The following is a 14,860-nucleotide window of genomic DNA, read 5'->3' as shown; positions in this document are numbered from 1 at the left end:
GCATGTGTGTTTCAACCCACTCTCTTTGGCTGCCAGAATGTATCAATGTTGTGTAAACTGTTCTCATTATATTAACAATGGCTTGGCTTTTCCCAGACAGGCCTTATATATATACATATATAACTTGTATATTCTGTATACATCTCTAGATATATTTAAACATGTATTAATTTAAACATTGTTACGGTTATTTGCTATAGGTTGAATTGTATCTCCTTTCCAAATCAATTTAACCCCTACTCACAATGTGATAGAGTTTGGAGATGGAGCGTTTGGGAGATATTTAGGTTTAGATGAGTTCACAAGTGTGGGGGCCACCATGATGAGATTATAAGAAGTGTAAGCGACACCTGAGCTCTCTCTCTCTCTGTTGTGTGGACACAGTGAGAGGCAACCATCTGCAAGCCAGGAAGAGCATCCTCACCAGACTCTGATCATGTGACTCTGACCTCAGACTTCAGCCTGCAGAACTGTGAGTACTACATCTCTGTTATTTAAGCCCGTCAGTCTGTTATTTTGTTATGGTAGCCCCCCCAAAGACTAATATGTTATTCTTACTAGTGTTGTTTCAGTTTTTTATAAACCATTAAGAGTAACTTCCAGAGGTCCTGACCCTTCACCACTAAGTACTTCAGCATGTATCTCCTGATGCAAAAAGGATTCCCTTACTCATACTACAATTTCAAAATTCAGGAAATCGGCCATTAATACATTATAGTCTAGCATATAGTCAATTTCAAAATTTTACCAATTTGTTTTTTATCCCAGTATCATATATTGCACTTAGTTGCACTATTTTTAGTATCTCTCCTTTAAAGTGGAATTCCTTAGCTTTTCTTTGTCTTTATGCATTGACATTTTTAAAGATATATCCTTCAATTTTGTTCTCTGATTGTTCCACCGTGACTAATTTGGATTCTATATTTCTAAAGAAAAGTGCATGTTCTAGGAGTAGTGTTGTCTTTCTCAGTGTATCATCACATCAGAAGGCCCCTAGTAACAGTTTTTTCCATGTTTGATGATAACAACTTTAATAATTTAGTTAAAAGGATTTTGCCCAGGTTATTTCAACCTTCATGATATTTTTTCCTTTGTAATTACTAAACATCCTGTGGGGAGAACCTTTGAGATTGCATAAATATCTTTTTCCCTAACCAGCTCTCATGAATTGTTTTAGAATCCATTGATGACTATGGGGCATATCTCTTTTTATTGTGCTTTGCTTTATTGTGTTTCACAGATGTTGCATTTTTACAAATTGGAGGTATGACCCTCCACCAGAGAAAAGATTATGATTTGGTGAAGGCTGAGATGATGGTTAGCATTTTTGGAAATAAAGTATTTTTTAATTAAGGTATGTACATTGTTTCTTTAGTCACAGTGCTATTGCACACTTACTAGATGACAGTAGTAGTAAAAACATAAATTTTTTATGCACTGGGAAGTCAAAAAATTTGTGTGACTTGCTTTACTGCAATATTTGCTTTATTGCAGAGGTCTGAAATCAAACCCGAGCTACCACCAAGGTGTGTCTGTATTGCCTGTATCAGTTATTAGATGATGGTTTCAGAATGTTGTTTTTTCTGAGTATATCATTCTGTATGCATTAGTATATTTATGGTCTATTGAAAAGAAGAGCTCAAAGTGGGAAGCTCCTTTAGACTAAGTAAGCAGGACAGGTTTATGTTTAATGATAACGATAATAAATGAAAAGTTGAAAATCCAGGAAAGAGCATTTTGGGCATAAAGAGCTAAAAGTGTGAACACTCTCTGGCCTAAGTTTGGCAACAGACCTCTAATTAATTCATGTGTAAATTAAACACCCCAGATAGAAGCAGTATACATGAAAAAGCTTTATTTAAATAGCTAATTAATTGAAAGCAAACCAGTTTTTCTGGGATCACAGTTTGAGTCCAATATGCTCAGAACAATCTCAATTTATGTCTATTTCCCTGGTATCATAATTTATAAAGGCACCTTTACACTCCTCCAAAGTCCCAGTTTGGGTGATAAGTATTATGATTACCCTTGTCCACAGATTCTAAGAAGTAAATAAATTATAATGTCTTCCCATGGAGGACAAGACCTGGTTGTGCCATTGACACACAGTTCATACCAAAACACAGGTAACCATTTTCTTTTCTAGGTTGTGGAAATTAGATAGGTCCCCACCCCATCCAGTTGCTTGTTGCATTAGCTGCTCACTCCTGCAATGAACAAGTGCATCTTAACCCAACCAGAATTTCTGCTGTTACATTTTATATCCATCCCTTCATCTTGGTGAATAAATATGGTCACTGTGCTACATGCAAGCATTATTTATGTGTGTGAATGCTCTAATAGCCATACATCTGGTTATGGTTTCTTTTTAAATTTTTTTTTCTCACTGAAGGATATGCTCATTGATTTCAGAGAGAGAGGAAGGGAGAAAGAAAGGGAGAGAAATATTGATATGGGAGAAACCTTGATTGATTGCCTCCCACACATGTCCCAATCAGGGATCAAACCTCACAACCTAGGTATGTGCCTGACTGGGGATCAAATCTGCAACACTTCGGTGAATGGGATAACTCTCCAACCAACCGAGCCACCCAGCCAGGGTTGTGGTTACTTTTTTACTAGGTAAAAAATCCTACACTAAAAAACAAGATGAGAGAAAGCCTTCTGAAAAAAATCTAGTATCAAAGACTAGGCAAAGAGACATGTTAAAACACTTTGGAATGGAGTTCTCCGAGGCATACCCCAACATAAATCAAAATAGAAAGCAGCTATATACCTTGAATGGGTTGCTTTACTGCACGGGGAACTGTGTTGCCACAACTGTGATTCAACCTCTTTTCTTGATTTTCATTAGGGGTCAATATCAGGAATGCATATGTGAACGTGGCCATGTGAACGGCCTCTGTGTCTTCTGGGAAATTTTGATTGAAGGCACTTCCTTTGTAGGAAGATCATGACATCTCTCTCAGACATCAGATTCAGCAAAACTTGTAGCCTTCTTTGTCTGATATCATGTTCTCTGTAATTATCTAATGAGATTATTATAATTCAGTATTGTTTCTTTTTTGACTAATACAAAATTCAGAGAAAAGTTTTCGTTTCAATCACAAAGGCTATTTTAGGCCTGTTCTTTTGAATGTTCCTCGTTTCCTTCTCTTCTCATTTCACACCCACTTCAATATTTGTTATTAGAACCCTTCTCGTATATAATTAAGTGAACTTTAATTAGAAAAGTAATTCTAATATCTCCTCTTGATGAATTAATGATAATTGAAATGGTAATGTTTAAGATATTGTTGTTAAACATGCAATAAAGCTATTGTTTTATTTTATTAGAAACTATAAATACATAGTTATTGATATACATATACTGGCAACTCGATAACATGTGGGTGATATTCAATTATCACATAGTAAGTTAATCCAGGGTTGGCAAAGGTAAGTTCACAGTTGTTTGTATGGAAAATACAAAAATTAATAAATAATAATATAAGAATAAACTCTGTGATTTGTGTACTCACAACTGTAAACCTGCTTTTGTTCACCCCTGTATTTTCCTTTGAAATTTGTTTCTGAGATGAGAAACAGATGCCACAGAAACTCAGTTCAATAAAATATTTTGTAAATACTTTGTAAAATACATAGAGAAATACATGATTGTTTGCAATTTGATGAAAACTCTAATGCAGTGACTATCCACTTATAAGCAGGAATTTTTTCAACAAGAAACACCCTTGACAGCATTTCTCATTACTTTGTACAGTGCCCACCATGAGAAAATAAGCATATGGCAGTTGTTTTGCTTGTTTAAGACACTTGAATTATGTGGAGACTTAATGGACTGTGCCAGAGGTTAGTATACAAACTAACTGCATGTAAATAAACCACTGAAGGTAGCAACTGCTAGTAAATTACAAGGGCTAGAAGCAGTTGGCATCGGTAACCTTTTTCTGATTGAGTAAACCTAATGGGAGAAGTGACTTGCAGGGGTCACAAGAAACAGAACCAAACCAGATCATTAGAACAGAAAAAGATATATATATGTCAGGGAAAAAAAAATTCTTATTTAAGACAACCAGTTCAAGTGAGTAATCATAAAGGAGGAAAGGAGAAGCAAGAACAGGATCAGGTTTGGGTTTCTCTACACTGAGACCTTGAAGCAACCTCACTGGAAAGCGTTGGTTCTGAGCCTCAGCTCCAGGAGAGATTTCCTTGGTGTGAAAACTGTTTTCTTCCTAACCCGGGGAAAGAAAACCAAAGAGCTATCAGTATTCCTTTAAATCTTATTTCAGCGCAGTGATTCTCCAATTTTTCTGTACACTGGGATGACGTAGTACAGTTTTAAAAGATGCTGATGCCTGGCTCCTACCCCCAAGATGTTCTCAATTCCTATGAGCCCTGGCATTACTGCTGCGATAACTAATAGTAAAGCTGCTATCTCTTCAAAACCTTAAATTTAACTATTTTAGAATAATGATTGGGAGTGGGATTGCTAGACAGTATGGTCGTTCTATTTTTTTTTTTTAATTTCTTCAAGAACCTCCATGCTAATTGCCATAGCAACTGCATCATTTTGCATTCTCACCAATAGTGTGCAAGTATTTTCATTTGGCCATGTCCTCTCCAACACTTGTCTTTTGTGTTTGTTTTTTTAAATAGTCATCTTGATACATGTGAGGTGATATCATTATATTTTTGGTTTGCATTTCCCTGATGATTAGTGACATTGGACATTTGTCTGTCCTCTTAAGAGAAATATCTATTCAAGCCGTTATCCTAATTTTAAATGAGTTATTAGTTTCTGTTTTTGTTTCACTATTGAGTTTTAGGAGTTCTTTACATATTTTGGATCTTAACCTCTATCAGATATATGGTTTGAAGATATTTTCTTCCACCCCATAGATTGCCTTTTCACTCTTCCTTTGTTGTGCAGAAGCTCTTTAGATTGATGTAGATCCACTTGCTTGATTCGGCTTTTGCTCCCTGTGCCTTCCATAAAATCCATAAAATCATTGCCAAAACCAAAGTCATGAAGCTTTTCCTTTATGTTTTCTTTTAGGGATTTTATAGTTTCAGTTCTTTTTGTTTAAGCTTTTAACCTAATTTTAGTTGATTTGTGTATATGGTGAAAGATAAGTGTCTGATTTCAATCTATTGCATGTAGGTATCCAATTTTCCCAGCACCATTTGTTGAAGATGCTGTCCTTTCCACACTGTATATTTCTTTTTTTCTTTTTTTTAATTTTAATCATTGTTCAAATACAGTTTTCTCCTTTTTACTCCCAATCCAGTCCCCCCATCCACCCTCCCCACTTCCCTCCCATTACCACCCTCCCTCTAGTTTATGACCATGTGTCCTTTAAGTTTGTTCCTGTGAACCCTTCCCACTGTCCCCTTAAATTCCCCCTTCTCTCCCCTCCGGTCACCGTCAGCCTGTCCCCTATTTCAGTGTCTTTGGTTATATTTTGCTTGTTTCTTTGTTTTGTTATTTAGGTTCCTGTTAAAGGTGAGATCATATGGTATTTGTCTTTCACTGACTGGCTTGTTTCGCTAAGCGTAATGTTTTCCAGCTCCATCCACACTGTTGCAAAGGGTAGGAGCTCCTTCTTTCTTTCTGCTGCATAGAATTCCATTGTGTAAATGTACCATAGTTTTTTGATCCATTCATTTACTGATGGGCATCTTGGTTGCTTCCAGCATCTAGCTATTGTAAATTGTGCTGCTATGAACATTGGGATGCATAGGTTCTTTTGCATTGGCGTTTTAGTATTCTTAGGACAGAGTGCCAGCAGTGGAATTGCTGGGTCAAAAGGCAGATCCATTTTTAGTTTTCTGAGGAAGTTCCATACTGCTTTCCATAGTGGTTGTACCAGTCTGCAGTCCCACCAGCAGTGCACTAGGGTTCCCTTTTCTCCACAACCTCTCCAACACTTGTTGTTTGTTGCTTTGTTTATGATGGCCATTCTGACTGCTGTGAAGTGGTATCTCATTGTGGTTTTAATTTGCATCTCTCTGATAGCTAGCGATATTGAACATCGTTTCATGTGCCTTTGGATTTTCTGTAAGTCCTCCTTGGAGAAGTGCCTGTTCAAGTCCTTTGCCCACTTTTTAATTGGATTCCTTGTCTTCTTAGAGTGCAGTCGTGTAAGTTCTTTATATATTTTGGAGATTAAACCCTTGTCTGAGGTATCATTGGCAAATATGTTTTCCCATACAGTTGGTTCTCTTTTAATTTTGATACTGTTGTCTTTAGCTGTGCAGAAGCTTTTAATTTTGATGAGGTCCCATTTGTTTATTATTTCCTTTATGTCCCGTGCTCTAGGGGACATGTCAGTAAAAAAGTTTCTTCATGAAATATCTGAGATTTTCCTACCTACGTTCTCCTCTAGGACTTTAATGGTGTCACATTTTATATTTAAGTCTTTTATCACCTTGAATATATTTTTGTATATGGTGTAAGTTGGTGCTCAAGTTTCATTTTTTTGCACGTGGCTGTCCAGTTCTCCCAACACCATTTGTTGAAGAGGCTGCACACTGTATATTTCTTGATGAAGATCAATTGATTGTATATGTATGAATTTGTTTCTGTATATTCAATTGAATGTGTCTGTCTTTTACAAGTACCGTACTATTTTGATCACTGTAGCTTTGTAATTTATTTTGAAATCTGGAAATGGGATTCTCCAGCTTTGTTCTTCTTGCTCAAGATTGATTTTGCTATGTGTAGTCTTCTGTGGTTTCATATGAATTTCAGAAATTCTTTTATGTAAAACCTCAATGTCCACCAACAGATAAATGAATAGTGAAAATGTAGTATACGCACACAGTGGCATACTGTTCAGCCTTTGAAAAAAGAAATATCTCAATATACGTCAAAGTGGATGAGTCAAAGTTGAATGAATAAGCCAGTCACAGAAAGAGAAATACTGCATTAATTCACTTATATGAGGAGATATCTAAAGTAGTCAAATTCATAGAATCCAAGAGTCCTAAAGGTAGCTGCCAGGGACTGGGGAGAAGTGAAATGGGAGTAACTAATCAACAAGCATGAAGTGTCAGTCTCACAAGCTGAGTAAGACATCTGCTGGGTAACATTGTACCTTGAGTCAATAACAATGTATTATAACTCTTAACTATTTGTTAGGAGGGGTAGAACTTATATTAAATATTTTTATCACTGTAAAACAAAATAAAAATAAAATAACAAAAAATGTCAGTTTAATATTATTGGGTGTTACCTGCATTAAAAATACATTACATAAGTCTTCAGGAACCCTCAGTACAAATACGCAGAAACAAAAAAATACCATTAGGTTTCTAATTATACAAAACACTTAAGTGCTATCACTCAAATTGTTATATCTCTAACTGTCCAGGTCAAAAATAAAACAAAACAAAACACTGAAAAACATTGGATTAAGCAATTTTGCATGGGTCTTTTACTGTAAAAACTTTTATTAGAGTTAGTGTTGTTAATTTTCCTCATTCTTTGTCAAGATAATAGTTTATAACAAACTCCCCAAAAGAAATAAATACAGCAAAGAACAATAGGAAAAAATCATTGTCATGGAAAACCACCAAGCTATTTAATCATTGAAGTTATCATGTTCTTCAGTAAATGCGGGTCCACAATTTCCTGCATAATTTGCCTAATATAAAGTTAATGGAATCTGTCTTTTTGCCAGTGAAGGGTGTCAAATACTACTGCAGCATTATATCAATCTGGTCCACTCTCCCTACCAAGTAACTTCCCTGTGTCTAGCCATCTTTCCATTCAGATCACCTGAAGCTCTCATGGCAGTTCTCAGTGGCTACACAGAACTTCTTCCATTGCCTCAGCTCCCAAACATCATGGTACACCATGCAGCTTCCTCTTTTCTGTAAAAATCAAGAGCCTGCACAATGAACTTACTCCACTTCTCATCTCTCTTTCTAATTGTTTTGTATCTTTACCCTTCATCCCCTTCCATCTTGTATCAGCAGTCAGTCTGTCTTTCAAGGATGATGCCTTGGCCCTACTTTTTTATTCCCTATACCCTCTTTCTAGGTCATGATGCAGCCTTTTAACATTTTTTCTTTCTTGAATATTCAGCCCCTGCTTCTCTATTTAATCATCTTTATCAAGACAATGATATGTCTACTCTGTCCTAAAACATTCCTTTTGTAAACTTTTGTACTACTGTTACATCATAAGGTTCTTATTCCTTTCACAGCATTTTCTCTCTCTCAGTTTATCACCGAGTCATTCTTTTGACTCTTATAATATAGATTCTGTCCTTAATTATTCTGTTCTTAACTATTATCAACAATCACCTTAAAACCAGCTTCACTCTGGGTTTTGTGACACAAACAATTGGAATCTTCTCTCAGGTCTGACTTCGACTCCTCTGTGGAGAGCTGGCTACGTTTTTATCTTGAGCTCCCTAAACAAACAAACAAAAAACAAAAAAAACCTTCTCTAAAGCTTTTTATTTTCTTCTTTTCTCCAGCTCTCCTCTCTACCTTTAGTATTTTATTAACCTCTAAAAACTTGACTACTCTTTGACAAATGATTTCCCAACCTGAATCAGAAACACCTTCTTACCGTTCAGTTTGTTTTTGCAACTACCTCAATGTTCCTCTGAACTTTAATGCCCCATGAGCATTGTAAATGTAACATACTTTCTTATCCCTTCAGGCTAGCCCCTCTTTTTGATTTTAATGTTTCTCATAATGGCAAAAATCCCTACTGTAATCAAGTTTGAATATTACATTTATTTTTCTTTCCTCTTCTCCTTCACTATCTATGTGCTGTTGGTTACTAAGGCTTAACAGTTCTATCTCTTTTATACACTCATATTTTTGTGTATCTCCTCCTTTCTCTTCTCATTGTCACTGCTTTAGGCTCTTACCAGCTCTTTTCACAAACAGTGCCATGTTTAATGAGTTTCTCTTCCCTCCATTCTCTCCTATATATTGCTATCAGATTAATTTTTCCAGAGGATATTTAATCTGGTTACTCTCCTGCTCAAAAACCTCCCTAGCTCCCAATTTCCTAGTGAGCAACAGGTAAAGAAGCTCACAAAGTGGCTCTCATCTACCTTGCCAGCATAATCACATATCATTTGCACTTCAACTGAATATGCTGTACAATTTCCTCTTATGTAGCTCATAGTATACTACTTACTCTGCCTGAGTGCCTCTTCTTTCTTTCTCTATAAGTCATGACAAAGCCTAAATTGAACTACTTTATTTAAGAAGTACATTCTAATTCATTCATTCAGCTATTCCTGAACTCCCCTGGTATGTACTAATGATACAATATAATATAAGTATGGTTTCTTCCCTCAAGAGGGAACTGCCTAATCACTCCAGTGGAATGTTACTCTACCTGAGTTTCTATAACATGCTATGTTTCCCATGGTATTAATTCCACTGAAAACTTCATTATGGTTATTTGTATGTAAATCATAGAGTTATTTTTCAAATTACTTTCATAGTTTTTATACAGTATTCAAGAAATATTTGTGCTATGATTAAGTTAACAAAATTTAAATAAATGACATATTCCACTTACTTTTTAGCAATTTGGTGAAGCATTTTTCTGAGCTTACCTCTCAAGTGTGTGAATATGTTTCCCTTAAATGACTAATGACATTAAAATTATTTCTGAATCTCTATTTTTTCCAAAGGTGTTGTGACTCTTTCTAAAACTTACATGTTACTAATGTTACTGAAACTTACAGTGTTGCTAAATACAAAACTTTGTGGGAGACAAGTAAATGTTACTGTGACCAGTATGTTTAGTTTTCCAGCCTGCAGTGTCCTTTAAGGTCTCCCTGGAAATGTTATTCCCTGATTTCTGACTGTCACAAAATCATACACTGATTGAGTTGTTAATAGATCTGAGAACCAAAAAGAGAAAAGCAGACAATTATTATTTTTATTACAGTTTATATTCCACATTGTTCTTGTATTAGTTTCAGGTGGAAAAGCAGGCAATTATTAATAAGTCTTACTTTTTAAAGATTAGGGTTTAGAGTACACAGTATTTCTTTAAATTACCCTGTGCAGATTTATTATTTTCTTACATAAAACCACCTTACATGACCTATGAAAGTGGTTTTAAAAATACAATAAAAGAAATATAAAGGAAAGCTATTCACTTTGACTTTATCAGGCCCTAATTACATCTAATGAGTTTAAAATCAGGTTGATTTACTAAGAGAAATGTACTTGCCCTCACATTTAAAACTTGTCTCTCTACTTTCAGATGAAACCTTATGGTTAATCAACACTTGTGGTTTTCCAGTTTTTCTAATCTCATTCACAGATGCGAGTAAGAATCTGGACAGCATGGGTACACAGCCATAAAGCTAAATCAACTTCTCACGGTAGTCATAGCCAGGAAGCCAGGCTATCGTCTTCCACCTGACTGCAGTGTGGGTGCCCAGGTAGCGCTCAGTGCTTCTGTCTACAGGGGATCTGTTCTTCCCCCTCCCAGAGACTCTGAATCAACAAAGATCCATGGATTAACATTCTTGGTGAGAAATGAAGAAACCAGTTTAGAGGCCTCTGCACCCCACGTGAGCACGACACCAGCCTCATCAAAGCCAGTAGGAAAATTCAGGGCATTCCCTCCCTCACATTAGTCCCTTCCACCAGCTCAGCACCATGGCATTAGAGGAAAACTGCTAGTTCCCTGCTGCTCCCTGAGAAGGGATAGAGAAGGTTTGACCTCATATTCATTTATCAGACTTTTCAGGGGGCTGCCCAATAGGCTGCTGTCTATCTCACCCAACTGAGACCAATGAAGAAGTCCAGCATGCTCTGGAAGCCTGAGTGGTTTGCAGTAGCTCCAGAGAACCTGTAGTACTGTAGATAGACACCAGAGGGAACAAGAGATAACAAACTCCTGAAAAAAGGAAACAGCACATCCCTCTAATTTGAAATTAAATCCAGAGAAGACACAGTCACAGAAAAGATTTGAGAGGCCCCTAGACTCTCAGGGAAACGGAAATTGACACAGGAATGAGACATCACTGCATACCTGTTTGAATGGCCAAAATCTGAAGCTGACAATGACAAATGCTGATGAGGATGTGGAGCAACCTCTCCTTCACTGCTGGTGAGAGCAGAGAGTGCAAAATGGTGCAGCCACTCTGAAGCCAGTGTAGCAGTTACTTACAAAACTGAGCACACATACATTTATACAACTCAGCCATCATGCTACTTGATTTACCCAAAGAAGCTGATAACTGGTATCTACACAAAAACCTGCAGAAGGATGTTTATAGCAGTTTTCATCATAATTGCCAAAACTTGGAAGCCACCAAGATGTGCTTCAGTAAGTAAATGGATAAATAAACTGTGGCACATCTAGGCAATGAAAAATTATTCAGCTCTATTCTAAGGAATGAGCTATCAAGCCATGAAAAGTCATGGAGGAAGCTTAAGGCATATTAGTAAGTGAATGAAGCCAATCTGAAAAGGCTGCATACTGCATGACTTCAACTCAGTGGATACTCTGGTAAAGGAAAAATGATAGAGACGGTGAAAAGATCAGTGGATTGCAAGTATTAGAAGACGGGTAGGGAGGAGATGGAAACATGCATGGGCAGAGCACACACAATTTTAAGCAGTGAAAATGTCTATATTGTAGTATAATGATGGGTGTGTGTAATTATGCATTTGTCCAAATCTATAGATATACAACACCTGGAGTGGACCCTAGTCCAGCCTATGGACTGTAGGTGATGTGTCAGTCATTGTATGTTCATCAGTTGAGCTAACAAATGTACCACTTTTGTGGTGAAGGTTGACAAGGAGGGGGCAATGCTTGAGTGAGACAAAGGGGTAATAGGAACTCTCTTTGCCTTCTCAATTTTGCTGTGAACCTAACACTGCTCTAGAAAAATGAAGTTTTTAAAAATATACTTGTAAAAATACATTAGTTAGTACACAACATAAAAAGATATAATTTGTGACATCAATAGCTTAAAATGTGGGGGAGAGTAAAAGTATAGAGTTTTACATGCAACTGAAGTTGTTATCAGCTTAAAACAAATTACTATAACTTTATGATGTCTTTCTTATGTAGCCCTGGGGTAAATGCAAAGAAAACACCTATGGCACATACAGGAAAAGAAAATGAGAAGAGAATCAAAGCATGTCAATGTAAAGAAAAATCAATGAATCACAAAGGAAGGTAGTGAGAAGCAAGAAAGACAAAAAAGCTACAAAAGAGAAAACAATGATCAAAATAATAATAATAAATCGTTCCCTATAAGGACATACAAAAAACCTAGATCAGTTCCCAGGTAATACAGATATTTTCCTGGATTTTCATCTAGAAGTCTTGTTTGATGTGGACCCCGGCTTGTGGGGTCCACCACATTGTGGACGAGGCACAAGAAATTCACACGGACTACCTAAGTCCTGTGGAGGAAAAGGGACAGCATGGCTTTTCTCTCAAGAGGAGAAAAGAGCCTTGGCCCTTACTATGACTGACCTTTATTTCTTTTTCTGGGCACATTACATGATGGTGCTCGTTTACTATGCACAGTTTTGCTTGAAGTGGTTACCTTTTACAGACAACAAAGGAGATGATGCCGCTAATCAATCACAGAAGAAGGATACTTGCAAATGCAAAGGGAAAAGTGGTTGAACTGGTTACACATGTCCTTGAGAGGTTTAGCATGGACTTTAGAAAATTACAGTAGGCACTTGCTGCCTCAATTCAGGGTGAGAGAGTCTTAGCAAAAGCGAGTCTCAAAGCAGCCTAGGTACACTGCAGGCCTGTTTCCCCACAGGAGAACCTATCTGTGGGCATGGGTCCTGTCTGGGCCCACACCACACAGAATGACCTCCTATATTTCCCCCCTTGTTTTTAGTCAGGACCACTATAGATCCCACAAAGCATGCTTGCTACTCGCTGGTCTCTCACTTGACCTTGGGAAAATAATTCACAAATGCGTCAAAGTGTCACAGGTGGGCACGGGTAACCAGGTCCTTAGTGATCGGGACAAAGAATTGAACCGAACACCCAGAGTTCATAGAAGAGAACATGGGAGTAGGTGAACTCCAAGCAGAGATCGACCTCATGGGCTGGAGGGACTCTATTCTTATAGGGAGGATCCTTTCTGGCTAGTTTTGGTGGGCTTTTACTGAGTATACACAAGTAGTTGCATTACTTTAAAACTACTGTGCATGTGGTTACCCATGATCCTCCCCGATTGGTCACCAGGGAAGAGGGTCCCACAATGCTACGGGATTAATCCCCGTTTCTCTTGGGGTCCCCCTGTACTCGGTTCACCTTTCCCTAAGCCAGAGAATTATAGCTCTCCATGCTTGAGATTGGTGAAAAAGAAAAGAGTTATTTATTCAAGTTATACAGACTAAAAGTAATGACTTAATGTCTTTGTCAAAATCCCAAAGTCCCTTGAAACACCCACAAACGCACACAGTCCTTCCTTCCCCCCTTTGCCCAGTTTGTGGTACCGTATCTCAGGAAAAGAAATAGAAGTCCATGGCTTAGGCAGCTCTGGGTTTCTCCCAGTAATTTGTGCTCAGCTGGCAGGTCTTCCTTAGTTCCCAGCACCATTGGTTGTGTTGCCAGGATCTCCAGCTAAAGCCGGGTTGTGATTCTTCTGATGGCTGGGGTGGTGGGGGTGGGGGCGGAGGGGTGATCCCCCTTTCTGGGAGAGCGATGACAGCAGCAGCAGCAACAGCGCCCAGAGGGCTAGCGCGGAGCTTATCGTGTCCTGGCCCCAGGTCCAGAGCAAGTGGCTGTGAGGTTGGCCTGAGGCTCCAAGAGCCCGGGGTGCGAGCGTGGGAGCATTGCGCCGAGGTCTGGTGGTGGCTGCAGCAGCAAGGCGGTGACCCCGTGCTCCCGAGTCACTTACTGGTGGCCCCTTCTCGTGGCCCTGGCTGCAGAGCCGGCTGGGGCTTGGAGCCAGGCAGTAGAGGAGCCGCAGGCGGCTGTGTCTCAGGTGGTGTCTGCATGGCTGCGGGAGTCCCCATTCTGCTAAAGCCACATGGTTCTCTCTTCAATGGCTGCCAAGCCTGGGTTTTAAATCCCCGAGCCAATCTTCCTCTGCAGCCCCATTTCCGACTCCTCCCACACTCGGCCTCACATGCCAGAACTCATCCTTCCAGCTTTACTGGGCTGCCATCATGAGTCTGGCCAGGAATGGCCCCATGTCATGGAGCCAATCGTCTCTGAGCTCCCACGCAGGCACTATAACTACGGGGAGTTGCCTCCCAGTTACATCTTGGTGGGGAAGTTACTTCCATTCCTCTGGCTCAGAGCTGGTCACAGCTATTTAACATATCTATGCAACCAGTTAAAGGTTATAGATATGTTAAATGACCATGCCAGATGGTAGCTGCAAAGGCTGTTGCTGTGCGAAACAGTTGTCAAAGGCCCTGCTCCATGTGTCTCTTTCCCAAACCCATACCTGGGGTGGAGGGTGAGGACATCCTATATATTTTTCTAATATTTCCTGGACACCTTGAGTTCTGAACCCCACTCCAAATCTCCATTTGGGGACCCCTCTGGCTGCAGCCTCCTACAAAAGTACACAGAGCATTATTATAATCAATAAGCAACCAGCGGTTCCAAAGACCCACATTCTCAGAACAGGCCCATCAATCATTGTCAGGCAGTAATGATCAAATAGATAACATTCAAAGAACTCTGAGGGCCTATTTGAGTCAGGGTCAGGTAGCTAAAGGGCCACAAAACTTTAGGGAAATAAATTCATTTCAGGCTTGAATCCCTATCATTTAAATTGAGGGTATTAGCAAAGTAGGTTTCATAGGATTTTATGCATTATTTCTTAGGCCTGATCACCCTGGGAAAACTGCCCTTTCCCACACA

The sequence above is a fragment of the Phyllostomus discolor genome, chromosome 10, assembly GCF_004126475.2.
Source record: "Phyllostomus discolor isolate MPI-MPIP mPhyDis1 chromosome 10, mPhyDis1.pri.v3, whole genome shotgun sequence".
NCBI lineage: Eukaryota > Metazoa > Chordata > Mammalia > Chiroptera > Phyllostomidae > Phyllostomus > Phyllostomus discolor.
The sequence above is the reverse complement of the archived record's forward strand: the minus strand, read 5'-3'. Positions refer to the sequence as shown.